Source organism: Myotis brandtii, unplaced genomic scaffold (assembly GCF_000412655.1).
Source record: "Myotis brandtii unplaced genomic scaffold, ASM41265v1 scaffold1404, whole genome shotgun sequence".
In the NCBI taxonomy this organism is placed as follows: domain Eukaryota; kingdom Metazoa; phylum Chordata; class Mammalia; order Chiroptera; family Vespertilionidae; genus Myotis; species Myotis brandtii.
The window spans coordinates 379,431-389,873 of record NW_005355016.1 but is presented as its reverse complement, the minus strand read 5'-3'; positions in this window follow the sequence as shown (position 1 = coordinate 389,873).

Genomic DNA, 10,443 nt, shown 5'->3' with positions numbered 1-10,443 from the left:
GACCAGGGGCTACACCTAGGGATTGGGCCTGCCCTCTGCCACCCGGGAGCAGGCCTAAGCCAGCAGGTCGTTATCTCCCGAGGTGCCCCAGACTGCGAGAGGACACAGGCCGGGCTGAGGGACCCCCTCTCCCCCCCGAGTGCACAAATTTTTGTGCACTGGGCCTCTAGTCTATAATAATAAAAGTGTAATATGCTAATTAGACTAGACAACCAAACGACCTTCCAGATGTCCTTCCAGACATCCTTCTGGACAACCTTCCAGATGAAGCTGGGACTGCGAGGGCTGAGCCCCTTGCACAAATTTTGTGCATCGGGCCTCTAGTATTTAATAATCACACTTAAGGCAGGTGAGTTGATAACTGATTATAGAGATAAGTCAAGTCATCAAGAATGTAATAGCTAAACTTGCAACCTCTTTTAGAAAATTATTGACTTCAGTCCACAGGATACAGAGGAAAGTACAACCTAAGGATGGCATTAATAGAAACTCCCATTCCATCTTGTGACCCAAGTGGTTCAATTACCTACTATGTGTGTTCCAAGAGTTAAAATCTCTACCTTACTGAATGAAAGAGAAACAAAGTGGCCAACTGCCGCTTTAGCTGAGAGGAGTCTGTGGAAATCACAGCACAAGTATTAGGCTTGTTAAGTTCATTCCCTAAGTATTTGAGCAGTCTCATTTGTTTCTGCCCATCTGTTCTATCATCTTTTCATCAGAGAGCACTGTTCTGAGTAATGGGTAAACATCACTAACTCAGGACCAACAATCTAGGAGGTGCTTTGGTTTACCATTACCCATTTTTAAAAAGGTTCTGTTTGTGTGTCTATGGTGTAGTGTGCAGGTGCACAAGTTCTGGTGGACAACATGTAGGAGAGAAAGGCAAACAAAATCTGTATCCATGGGTATGGAGAAAAGTTTAAGAATATTAGTTAATATACATGATGAAAAATCTTATAATCTTGAGCCAGGAAAACATCTTGGATGAATCATTTTGCCTATTCTCATCACATCTTCCTTCAACATAGTTATATACTTTTATTAGTACATATTTTTAAATCTTCAGAAAATAACCCTCAATAGTTCCATTATGATGTTTCACAGATGGTAAAAACAAAATTTTTATCTCAAACCCTAAAATCCTTCTTTACTACTTTACAGGCTTACCCCTTTGCCTGATCTTTAGAAAAGCAGATAAAAATTAGTCGGCATTATCCTTAAAATATGTTTTTACCCTTCATCAACATAGAGAGAAAATATGATATAAGGGAAAGAACTAGAATTAAGGTTAAAAAAAGCTAAAGTCACAACTCCAACAATTACTGAGATAAACCAAGCCAAGGAAGCCACAATGTAACTTAATTTTTGTTCTCTCAGCTGTTACTTGGGACTACTGAAATATTTATTACTTACTACAAAGGCATGTGATTTCAAATGAGATAGTGGAAGTGATAAAGCTTCCAAAGGTCTATTACACTTTAAATCTTCCATCATAGAAGCCAGTACTATTCCAGCCAAATATGAATTTCTCATCTACATAATTGCATTAAAATTTTCTTTCCAAAAAAGTTGATTTTAAAATCATATCTAAAGAATCATATATAATAAAAGCCTACTATGCTAAGTGTCCAGTTGTCCAATCAAAGCGTAATATGCTAATGATATGCTAATGCCACTCAACTGCTCGCTATGACATGCTCTGACCACCAGGGGGCAGACAGTCAACTGGTCGGCCAGTCGTTATGATGTGCACTGACCACCAGGGGGCAGATGCTCCATCTGGTAGGTTAGCTTGCTGCTGGGGTCTGGCCAATGGGGACTGAGTGAGTCAGGCTGGACACATCCTGGAGCCCTCCCGTAGTCCCTCCCCGCTGGCCAACCTCCTGTATCCCTTCCCAGCCCTGATTGTACACCTGTGGGGTCTCTAGGCCTGGCCTGCACCCTCTCACAATCCAGGACCCCTCAGAGGATGTCAGAGAGCCGGTTTCGGCCCAACAGCGGAATGACCGGTTGCTATGACGCGCACTGACCACCAGGGAGAAGACGCTCAACACAGGTGCTGCCCCCTGGTGGTCAGTGTACTCCCACAGGGGGAGCACTGCTCAGCCAGAAGCCAGGCTCATGGCTGGTGAGCACAGTGGCTGTGGCAGGAGCCTCTCCCGCCTGGGACTCAAGGGTCCCAGGTTCGATTCCGGTCAAGGGCATGTACCTTGGTTGTGGGCACATCCCCAGTGGGGGATGTGCAGGAGGCAGCTGATCAATGTTTCTCTCTCGTCGATGTTTCTGGCTCTCTATCCCTCTCCTTTCCTCTCTGTGAAAAGTCAATAAAATATATTTTTAAAAAAATAGCTTAAGTGCATAGTAGATGCTCAACAGGTGTATATAAAGCCACTGTCCCAATTCAGATTATATAACAGATGCTCAATAAATGAAAATTATTGCTAATAATAGTATTTGAAGTAGTAACAATGCTACTAATCAATTATATTTTTGCTTTATTTATAGGAGAAAGAATTGGAACAATTTATTGATCATCTTGTGTACTAGAAACAACATTTGATATTATATGGAACACCTTAACACCAAAAATTAGATATTAGTTTCCCCATTTTTTTAGATGTAGAAAGAGAGACTTGAACAGATTTTATAACTTACCAAAAGCTCACAGCTCAAACCAACTTATGTTCAATTCCAAAGCTGCTCATGTCCAATTACAATCTACTTCCTCCCAAAAGTTCTAAGTTAAGAATTGTATCCTTAGAAAAACATAGCTAGTGTTAAATAAATATATATATCAGAAAGTAATCCTTCTGTTTCTACCCTTTAGCCATTTACCTAGGCTTTAAAATTTTTAACAGCTGTTCTCTCAGATTCCTAAAACACAACTATATATATAAAAGCCTAAGTGACCATTACAAATGGTTGACTGAACGACCGGTCGACCAGTCACTATGACACACACTGACCACCAGGGGCAGATGCTCAATGCAGGAACTGTCTCCTGGTGGTCAGTGCACTCCCACAGCACCTCCCATAGTCCCTCCCCCCAGCTGGCTGGCCCCGATGGCCCTGATGGGCCCCAATCACCGGCCAGGCCGAGGAACCCCATCTGTGCATGAATTCATGCATTGGGCCTCTAGTTAAGGGATTAAAGAAAGTGTTAGTTTTATTGGTTAAACAGAGCTTTCGTATTTTGATTTCTCTAACAAATATAAAGAATTATAGTAATAAATGTAATTAAAATTTATTTCATTAAATAATTCCATTACTGTATTAAAATGCTTCATTAAGAACGGCATTTTTAACACATTCTAATGTATGTGAACTCTGTTTTGCCATATGTCAATATTGTTCTACTAGTAATTATATTCCAAAAATGCTTCTCTCTCTAAATAGCTCATAATTATTTAAATAATTACATAATAGAAACTGTCCTTGGAGTATAGAATCCTATAATCCTGCTGCTCTTTTAAATATGTGCAAATATTGAGATTGGGAGGCACATTTAAAGCTTTGAAGATTATATCAGGACTATTTTCAACAAAAATGACAAACTAAGGTCCAGTAGTTTTAATTACTCTAGTATCATCTTTATGAAGTTGTTGTTTTTCTGTTTACAAATTTTTCATATTTGTGACAATGTAAAGATATTTATATTTGTTACTTATCCTTATTACTTTCAAAGCCTTCATGATCATAGACTGTTGTCAACCTTTTTTATAAATCAGCCCAGTTCTTTTTACATTGAACATTCTATATTTGGAGCTTTAAGCTTTAATATATATTTTGACCAGGCACTTACCATTGCAATTTCTGGATAAAACACATACTTTATTTAATTCAAATGTGGTCTTACTACAAACTAGCAATGGAAAATGCATTTCTGGAAAATGATAGGTTAGGAAATCCAATTCAAAGCAATTCTTTTGAGATCTTTCAAAACAAAACAAAATCTAATTATCTGTTTTAATATTGAGTCCATCAGAAAACTTGTAACACAGAAAAAAATTTCTCATTTCAACCCTAGCCTAGTTCTGTTGCTTTTGGCTCCTGGACAACAGGGATTTCCATTTTCAAATCCATCCTGTTGTGAACTCAAAGCTATTCCAGGCTTTTCTGCCCATCTATTTCACCAACATGCACTATTTCTAAACACTGAACCTGGTTTTATTTTTATTTTTTCTATTACAGACGCCTTTAACCTAAAGTAGTCATTATTCTACTTCCTTTAACATTTGACTAGACCCATTCACACACAGAAGCAAGCACGGATTCAGATTAGCCCAGTCCAGTCACAGAAACATGAGCCTCAAGCATGAACTCAGATCTCATAAAATTGCTGACTCATATAGGTGTGTGCATAGTGTTACAGTTAATATTAGGACTGGCTCATACATTATCTTTGGCCACACACCTTGTTCAAAAGACAGATTAAAATAAGGATAGACTCACATATTTTCATAGAGAAACATACATAGACATTCTTATTCATACACCCACAAAAGCCTCCTCTATGATATCCAAGAGGAAGGCAAGAAAAAGATAATAGTTATACAAAAATAGTAATCTATAAGCATAAGACTATCCAGAGTTATCTGGGGGGGAAATTGGCATACTTGTGAGGAATTTTCCTTTTAAATCCCCATGGCACTGTGAAATTCTTTAATGACATCTGCCATATAATCTTGTATTATCTACCTATCTGTCTTATTCCCCAAATTATCTGAATACTAAACCAAAGTGAGAAGTCTCAAGTGTGGCAAATGGCTGGATTACCAGGAGCCAGTTCTTGTCAGCATCTTTAGGACATGAAGCAAAGGGAATTAAAATCTATAAGTGACAGTGGACCCAAGAAGAAGAAAAATGTCCAAGGCACCTATCTGAAGGTTGATACCAAGACTCAGAATAAGAGATAGACTCAGGAGGCAGAACCAGGCAAGTTTTCCTGAAACATTGGTGCACTAGGGAAGGAATCTTTTTGTTTTTTCTTCAGGTAAGGAGAGGGAATGCCACTGATGTTCGCATGGGCAAGTAAGCATCTATTATGAACATTGATGTTCAGATACTTCAGATATAAGACCACATCTTCTTATTCATATTTTTATCTGCTGAACCTTGCAAGATTAGCATAGAGGAAGCAGGTAACAGATACTTGTTAAATTGGTTTCAGGTCACTACGATACATGGGGATGTGGAAAATTTTAATTAGATTGGAATAGAAAGGACTAAAAACATTAAAATAAATTGAATATATGAAATCTCCTCCTGTAAACTGTAAATCTTTAAATATCAAGGATGCTATATGTCTGATTCATCTTTCAGAGCCATCTCAAATGCTACCTCCTCTATGAAGGCTACTCTGACATATCCCCATATCAGAATTAGTTTCTCATTTCTTAGTGGTCCCATAGCATTTGTTTATGTCACTAGATTAGTACTTAGTTCTTTTTTATGGCCAAATTTTAAATTTCTGCCTTTGCCTATAGAGTTCCTCTAAGTCTGAGATCATGTCTTATTTATACTTTTATCTACTGAGCTTAGTATCTACACAGGAAATAGATACTTGTAAAATTGGTTTCAGGTCACTATGATACATGGGAAAGTTTCAATTGTATTAGAATAGAAAGGACTAAAATATATTAAAATAAGTTGAATATATCAAATCTTGATCCTACATCCTGGGAGAATTGAGACAGAAACAAAGAAAGAAAATAGAGGTCATCAAAATAGATGCAGATCAATTGTGGACAGTAAAGAAGTGCAGTAGGCTGTTAAAAGTTCAGTGCCATTCTTTGGGAGGGAAGCCAATGTAGAAAGCATGAAGTTGAGACTCATCCACTAGAGATTATCATTTAACCTGTGGGAACAAACTATATTATCAAGGGGAAAATAATGAGTTGGATGCTAAGGGCAAAATTTTAAAGAACGCTTATATTTATGGGGTGAGAGGAAGTAAGTTTCCAGGACATGAGGCAAAGGAGAAACCGAGATGTGGGAAACAAAATAGAGTAACACCTAACTCTGGAAGCCCAGAAAGAAGTTCTAAGAAATTATAAGGGCAATAGCCATAATACAAAAGAGTGAGTGGATTTGGAACTCTGAAGCTGGATCAGGAACAAAGTGAATTTGAGATGCGAAGTAGAAAAGAGAATAAGACAAGTGGAAAATGTCAATTCATAAAAACGCTATTGAGTCATAGTGAGAGAACAATTATCTTGAATAAAGGTATAAAGAGTATAAAGAATATACTGCCTGAACTTGCCAGCAAATGAGTTCAAAGGGAAAACTAAAACAGGAATTTGCAACATTAGGAGAAAGCCGAGTGTCAGTTGCAGGGAATCATGTAGGAAAAACTGGTTGAAGGCTGTAAGCAATTGTTAATGTGAGGAGATGGCTCACATGTTACAATATAAGAGGTTACAGAGTTCCTTACAAACAGTGGGTATAGGAGGAGCTCGGGCTGAGTTTAGTTGGGATGAAGCTATGGGTGAGACAGCACCTGAGGTCTTTGTGTTATTGTCATTGACGATTCATGAGTGTCCTAAATGCCCCAATTCTTTAACTGTCTCTGTATCCATGCCCTTCGTTATATGGCTTTTTAGTCCCCCCCCCCTCCAACAGTTGTGGGGTATATTTCACCACTCCTGACTTTGGTTTTACCCATGTGACTTACCTTGACTAATGGAATGTTAGCAAGTGTAATGGAAGGCTTGAGAGTCATTTAAGTAGTTGGACTAGCTCTCTTATACTACTACCATCCCTAGGAGAAGACCAAGTCCTGGCAGCCCTCCAATTCATGGAGGAAGATAGGAAACACATGGAGCAGAATCTGTCCTCTGATCATTGATGAGACCATCCAAGAGCAGCAGAGCCACTCAGCCAAGCCCCATCTCAGTTGACCACCAGCCAACTGACAGCTATATGATCTAAAGAAATGCCACTGAAATGTTTTGAGGGTTTCTCGCTTGATTTTTTTTTTTGGTAACTATATTGTAGCAGTAAAGAAACTGATTCAGAATATGATAGAGATAATAGCCAATATTTATTGAACAATAATGTGTGAGGAACTATGTGTCAAGAAGCATTTTATGCCAAAACCAGTTTGGCTCAGTGGATAGAGCGTCAGCCTGCGGACTGAAAGGTCCCGGGTTTGATTCCAGTCAAGGGCATGTACCCGGGTTGCGGGCACATCCACAGTAGGAGATGTGCAGGAGGCAGCTGATCGATGGTTCTCCCTCATTGATATTTCTAACTCTCTATCTCTCTCCCTTCCTCTCTGCAAAAAATCAATAAAATATATTTTTTTAAAAAGAAGCATTTTACAGGGATAATCTCATAATACCCTTAGAACCATCTTATGAAATATGTTTTATGCCCATTTCAAAATGATAAGCTAATTTCAAAGTGCAAGACATTTTGACAAAATGTAAATTGAAGAAAGCGAGTTAGATTCAAAGTTTGAGTTGAATATCATATTTTCTATTCTAACTAAATCTTGGCATGCTCATAGTTAGGTTTGCCTGTGCACTAAGTGATAACCAAGTTCACACAACAAGATCAGAATCCATCTATTCAACCAAACACATGTGAGAAGATGGCAAGCTTGATTTACTTGTTGAGTCAAACTTGAAAAAGAAAGAGGCAGCAGAATGACCTGTGAGCCTCAAGTGAAGTGAGTGCATCCGATGAGGGGGTGAGCGGGCAGAATCCTCCTTTCGGAACTAAGACACTCACTCCTCTTGCTGCCAGTAGTGTCTCTGGCAGAAAATTCACAGTTAGATCCTCTCTGGGGATTGCTCTCAGCCAAAAAGAATCATTTTGCTTAAGATTGTGCCTTCTCACATAGGTCAATGGAACAGAACAGAGAGCCCAGAAAGAAACCCACACCTTATGGTCAATTAATATTTGTCAAAGGAGGTAAGAGCATACAATGGAGTAAAAACAGCCTCTTCAATAAATGATATTAGGAAAATTGGACAGGTACATGCAAAAAAATGAAACTAGACCATCAACTTATGCAATACAAACGAATCAACTCAAAATGGATAAAAGACTTAAATGTAAGTTGCAAAACCTTAAAAATCCTAGAAGAAAACATAGGCAGTAAAATCTCAGACATCTCTCATAGCAATATTTATGCTGATATAGCTCCCAGGGCAAGGTAAACAAAGTACTTTTTTTTTTAATGGCACTACACCAAACTGAAAAGCTTCTGCACAGCAAAAGAATCCATCAGTAAAATGAAAAAGGAACCTACTGTATGGAGGGGACATATTTGCCAATGATGCATCTGATAAAGGGTTAATTTCTGAAATATATAAAGAACTTATACAACTCAATACCAGGAAGACAAACAATCCAGTTGAAAAAATGGGCAAAGGGCCTGGGTGGTGTGGCTCTATGGTTGAGCGTTGACCTATGAACCAGAAGGAGATCACTGTTTGATTCCTGGTTGGGCACATGCTCAGGTTTCCAGGCTCGATCCCCAGCAAGGGGCATGCAGAAGGCAGCGGGTCAATGATTCTCTCTCATCATTGATGTTTCTATCTTGTTCTCCCTTTCCCTTCCTCTCTGAAATCAATAACAATATATATTTTTTTAAATGGGCAAAGGACCTGAATAGTCACTTCTCCAAAGAGGATATAGAAGATGGCCAATAAACATATGAAAAAATGTTCAAAGTCATTAATCATCAGAGATATGCAACTTAAAACCACAATGATATATCACCTCACACTTGCCAGAATGGCTGTCATCATCAATAAATCAACAAACAACAAGTACTGGGAAGGGTATGGAGAAAAGGGAATGCTTTTACACTGTTGGTGAGAATGCAGACTGTTGCAGCCACTGTGGAAAACAGTATGGAGTTTCTTCAAAAAATTAAAAATGGAAAACTGCCTTTTGACCCAGTGGTCTCACTTCTGGGAATGTATCTTATGACTCCCGAAATACTAATTTGAAGGCGTATATGCACCCCTACATTCATTGCAGAATTATTTACAATAGTCAAGATGACAAAAGTTGCTGGAAGCCAATCCACCCTGGCTGCTTGAGGCAGTCTCTGCAGGGATGTTTCAAGTAACCTTGAAATGAAGATGAGAAATGTCCTAGCCTTTGGAATGGAATGGATGGGATTAAGATCAAATAGGATAAATGCAGATGTAAGAGGACAAGAGGGGAAGGAACCTGGCTAGGAGAAGAAAGGTTGTTTCCCCAGGTGAGGATTTTTATCAGTAAACCCTTTAACTGAGTGTCAGAGGGGTGGTTGGTCACTTTGATCTTTGCTTGGAGTGACCTCCTTCAGTTACTTCCTTGTAGCTTGGTGGAACAATAGAGTAACCTTTGAATGGAGTTGGGAAGCCCCCTGGCCTTTTGTATAGAATGGATAGGATTGGGACCAAATACTATATATACAGATGATAGATGACAATAAAGAGAGGTACCTGGCTTAGAGGAATCTGGCTATGATGATCACCTGAACATTGCCTCCGTGTCATTCCTTCTCCGCCGACTCCGTCCACACCTTGGGGAACCCCTGGACCCGCTGGGGCTGGACCCCAGCAAAAAGTCATCTACTAAGTGCCCATTAGTAGATGAGTTGATAAGAAAATGTGATACATTTACACAATGGAATACTACATGGCCATAAGGAAGAAGAAAATCTTACCTTTTGTGACAGCATGGATGGACCTGGAAATTATTATGCAAGTGAAATAAGCCAGTCAGAGAAAGACAGATAACCTATGATCTTATTCATATGTGGAATTTAATGAAAAAAAAAAACACTGACAAACCAAATCAAAACAAAGACATTAGTACGTGGAACATACTGACAACTCTCAAAGGGGAAGGAGAGGGAAGACTGGATGAAAAAAGGTGAAAGGGCCCTAGCTGGTTTGGCTCAGTGGATAGAGCGTCAGCCTGCAGACTGAAGGGTCTCAAACAAGGATTCCAGACAAGGGCACATGCCCAGGTTGCAGGCTCAATCCCCAGTAGGGGGCATGCAGGAGGCAGCCAATCAATTATTCTCTCTCATCATTGATGTTTCTCTCTCTCCTTCTCCCTTCCTTTCTGAAATCAATAAAAATATATATTTTTTTAAACAAGAAAAAAGGTGAAGGGATTAGCCAAAAAACATATACAAAACAAAGAGACAATTAATAGTGTGGTGATAGCCAGAGGGAAAGGGGATGGTGGCTAGGTGGGAGTGGGCAAAGAGGGTGAATCTGGATGGAAAGAGACTTTGCTTAGGGCAATGGGCACACAATGCAGCATGCAGATGATGTTTTATTTAATTGTACACTTGGAACCTGTATGGTTCTGTGAACCAATGTCACCCCAATCTACACTAATAAAAGAGAAACATGGTAATTAGCTTACGACCACTACCCTTCCCATTGGCTAATCAGCATATCCTTATGCAAATTAACTGTCAGCCAA